General features: G+C 43.5%; 1 long non-coding RNA gene across 2 annotated transcripts; it reads right to left on the bottom strand.

Moving 5' to 3' along the window:
* Positions 1-408: 408 nt before the first annotated feature.
* LOC129620584 (uncharacterized) lies at positions 409-4238 on the bottom strand. Of its 2 annotated transcripts, XR_008698576.1 has the most exons (4): positions 3877-4238; positions 3601-3650; positions 1985-2037; positions 409-585 (listed from the first exon to the last, which is right to left on the bottom strand). It is a non-coding gene; the product is annotated as an uncharacterized LOC129620584 (long non-coding RNA). The 2 variants fall into 2 exon arrangements; XR_008698577.1 differs by lacking the exon at positions 3601-3650.
* Between the last annotated feature and the right edge of the window lie 254 nt (positions 4239-4492).

The raw sequence follows: 4492 nt of genomic DNA, 5'->3' as shown, positions 1-4492 counted from the left end.
CTGCCCCGCACCTAACTCAGGGGTTTTCTCCAGCAACAATGTCCCTTCTCCCAGCATTGCTTCCCAGCCCCACCCAGTCTCTGAGGTCCTGATGCAGACAGCGTGGGGAGCACACAAAGGTTCCCTTCTCACACTCCGTTCTCCCAAAGGTAGGCACACACACACACATGTGATCAACACCTATAGTCCCTGGTGATCACTCCAGAGCCAGGGACTTGGCAGGATATGCAGAGTCAGCCTCGGCATCTCCACCGCAGGCTGGGAGTAGGCTGAGTGGGCCCAGAGGTACCAGAGTCAGAGGATGGAGGGATACAGTGGGACGAGGCTGGGGGCTGAAACACAAGTCCACCCTGTGCAAAGTCAGCTGGGAGAGCTGAGCTTCTAGACTTCCAGCTAAGAAGGTGGACATGAGTTCCCTGGTGGTCCAGTGGCTAAGATTCCTCACTCCCAATGAAGGGGACCTGAGTTTGATCCATGGTCAGGGAACTAGATCCCACAGGCTGCAACGAAAAGTTCACATGCTGTGACTGAAAGATTCTGCAAGAGGCGACGAAGGCCGAAGCTCCTGTGTGCCATAACCAAGACCTGGTGCAGCCAAATACATAAACAAATAATTTTTTAAAGAAGGAGGTCCCACTGTGACTCTGCGTCTGCAAACATCCTTTCATTTCAGCCCTGGTCTAAAGGGAACAACCTGACAGGTGCCTGAAATAGGCTAGTAATTAACATATTTATTGATTTAATCCTCCCAAGAACTCTCCAGGGTGGGTGGTGGTACACCTTGATTTCACACTAAGGAAACACAGGGAAAAAAGTAAATCTCTGAAGGTCACATGGCTCATAAGTGGAAGAGAGATGGTTAAAATCCAAAATCTATGCTCTTAATCACTACCTTGTTTATCCTGGCTCAGAGGCCCCACTGCTCTGCAGTCACCGGGCTTGAAAATCTAGGCTTTTATTTCTGAGCCTTAGTTGTCTCTTCACACACATATTTCACAGTTCGTTGTGAGAATTAAATCTATGCATGTAGATCTATGCATGGTGCCTCACTAGTAAACACGAGCAATGTGAGTTATCAACAACATCGCCATCATGACTATTACTAAGGGCCAAATGCCCACAGATCCATGTTTCCAGGTTTGCCTGCCCCTCACACTCTCCCTCACCTGTTGCCCTGCGCTAAGGTAGGTCTCTGACACTCACAGTTACTCCCAGGCTGTCTCCACCTTAGTTTTCAGGCTACTATGTAGCTCAGTGGGCTTCCCTTGTGGCTCAGCTGGTAAAGAATCTGCCTGCAATGTGGGAGACCTGCGTTTGATCCCTGGGTTGGGAAGATCTCCTGGAGAAGGGAAAGGCTACCCACTCCAGTATTCTGGCCTGGAGAATTCCATGAACCGTATAGTCCATGGGGTCACAAAGAGTCAGACACGACTGAGCAACTTTCACTAACTCACTGACTCATGTAGCTCAGTCGGTAAAGAATCTGCCTGCAATGCAGGAGACCAGGGTGCAATTCCTGGGTCAGGAAGATCTCTTAGAGAAGGAAATGGCAGCCCACCCCAGTATTCTTGCCTGAAGAATCCCATGGACAGAGGAGCCTGCCTGGCTACAATCCATGGGGTCACATGGACTGACTTAGTGGCTAAACCATCACCATGAATGTACACAGAGCTGAGGCTTAGCAAGATTAAGCACTGCGCTCAAGGATCATTCTTTCAGGTTCTAAGACAGATCTCTGTAAAATCGAGTAGGGTGTTTTAATGGTTTTTTAAATTATAAACTCAGCTTTGAAAAAAAAGATTATGAATAAAGAAAAGCATGACCACAAACGCACACTCCTAATAGCAGTAATATTCATGATATGTATTACTTGCTGAGTTTTGTCTATCTCTGCAAAGACTGACTTTTCTCCCGATTTACTGCCTCTGTGGAGCAGTGGGGAGTGTTCCTCACTGCAGCATTGAGGGAGCCCAGAAATACTCACTGTGGGATTCTACAGTGACCATGGAATAAACCCAGAATGACTCCAATTTGACCCTGGGGGAAAAATAGCATAATCAAGCATGGATATAAAATTAAGTCAAGCAAGTGTCCCTTTAGAGACAAATCTGTCTCTTTCAGCCATTAGTTTTTAAAATATTTTAATTAATGCCTTTTTGACAGTTAAAAACTGTATATATCTAAGGTGTTTAAGGTAATGTTTTGATACATGTATGCCCTGTGCAGTGATTATCACAATCTAGTTAACACACCCATCACCTCCCACAGTTACTTTGTGTATATTTGTGTTGAAAAACTTGAGATCTACTCTCTTAGCAAAGTTCTAGTGTGTAATACATTACTATTAACTACAGTCACCATGCTGTACAGATGGTGTACAGGATTCCAGAATTTATTCACCTTATAACTGAAAGTTTCTATCCCATGACTAATATCTCTGAGCCATTATTTTATAGTCTAAACTACACTGTAGCCAAGCTTCTAGGTGAACTGCTTAAATTATGTAGGCATATAATCCAGTGATATTAATGTATTCTGTAAATCAAAACCAAAGTTAAAATAGGAACTTCTGTTTCTTTTTTCCTCTTTATCATTAACTAACCACATCAAGTCCAGGTTTTGGGGTGGGGGGCGCAATTTTGATTTTTGTTTTTACTTTAATTTTTTTTAAGCTGAGATGATCAGAAACAAGGACCTCCTATAATAAATTTTACAGAGTTTTCAAAATTTGTGACTGACACCCAGAACATCCTAGAATATGGGTTGTGGAAGTGAGAGGAAGAATAGGGAAGGAAGGCTAGTGGTGATAAAACTCTGGTTTGGTCTGAGGGACCTCTCACAACTGCTCAACTGCCTGAAGCTCCAAGGGACATTTCTCTATCCTGTCCTTTTTTTATTTGGTCCCCAAATGCCCAGCACAGAACCATTTCATCTGCATTCATTGCAGGCTTACCTCATGGAATACAGCTGGGCTGGGATGGGCAGGGGAGGGGCAGTGGGCGGTGGGCATTGGCAGGGACATGTAAAGATGTGTGAGAAATGGACCTTGATTCAAAGAGCTGACAATTCCACTGGGACATGCTGATAATAATCAGAAGACCTGAGACTGATTCCTGGTTCCCTCACTTACTGGGCTTGCAGGAGTAATTTATTACAATTCTTAATCTGTAAAACAGGGCAACTGGCTATAACAGTAAAAGTATCTACATCTGACTTAAAGGGTTGCTTGTTTGGATCAAGAGCAATAAATTAAGTGAAAACATTTTACAGACTAGAAAGTGATAGGCAGGAAATTCTTGTTATTATTCATATAAAATGTTTTCACAACACAAACAGCACCTCTCAAATTTTTGTCCCTTTGCAAGCTTCAAATTTCCAAGATTATCTTTTCAGAGACCTGTTTCCTACAAGATGTGATGCATGCAATTCAGGCGAGCTGCTGCCAGGTACAGTCTTACCTGGAAAGTATTTGATATTTTGACACGGTCATCTTGACATGGGCATGTTTTGACCTGGCCCACAAACAAATTTTTAAACTTCTAGATGTTTTTTTTTTTTCTTTTTGAGTGACCAATCAACACATTAAATATACATACTTACCCCATTGTCGAGTCTTGCTCTATTCTTCACCTCACTCCATCACTGACTTCCTGAGTTAGAAATCAAGGATACAAGTAGGGTCCATAATGGGGAGGAGATGAGAAATAAGGTGAGCTAAAGTTCTGGCATATCCAGTCAAAATTCTTTTTTGATGTCGTGACAGAAAGTCCAATTCAAACCCAGTTTAACTGAAGAGAGATGAAGGGTAACCCAGCTACAGCCACAGCTAGATTCAGAAGGCAAGTGATGTCGCTGGGATGCTAACTTTCCACTTACCATTCTGCTCCCCTTCACGTTGTCTTTATCCTTGCATTCAATGCACCGGCAAGAAAGCAAGCAGGAGCTCCAGGCCTGCGTCTCGTCAGGTTCAAATTCAGTAGCAAATAATCTGTCTCTTGCTCAACACAAATAGTCTGTCTCTTTCTCTCTCTTTCCTCGAGAAGGGAAAGGCTACCAGCTCCAGTATTCTGGCCTGGAGAATTCCATGGACTATATAGTCCATGGGGTTGCAAAGAGTCAGACACAACTGAGTGACTTTCACTTCTCAACACAACTCCTGGGTTTGAATCTCACTGAACCAAACATGAGCCTCACTGGATCACAGTTCCATCCTCAAACCAATCATTGAGGCCAAGAGTAAGAAATACTCTCATTGGCCAGGCAGGAGTCAGCCTACCCCTGAAATGATGCAGAATCACCTGAAACATATCAACTGAGAGAACTGGTAGAGAGATACCACTTAAGAAAATCAAGATACTGCTGCCACAAGGAGTAATTACTTATCAGTAAATACCCACTACTGATCCAAATTTTACAGGACAGAGTGCTCATTAGAAGAGAGTGGTCAGAAATCACTTGTCAGACAAGTTACAAGTATTGGGTTGGCCAAAAA

This window comes from Bubalus kerabau, chromosome 10 (genome assembly GCF_029407905.1).
Source record: "Bubalus kerabau isolate K-KA32 ecotype Philippines breed swamp buffalo chromosome 10, PCC_UOA_SB_1v2, whole genome shotgun sequence".
NCBI lineage: Eukaryota > Metazoa > Chordata > Mammalia > Artiodactyla > Bovidae > Bubalus > Bubalus kerabau.
Note: the sequence above shows the minus strand (reverse complement) of the source record. Positions and strands in the feature narration are given on the sequence as shown.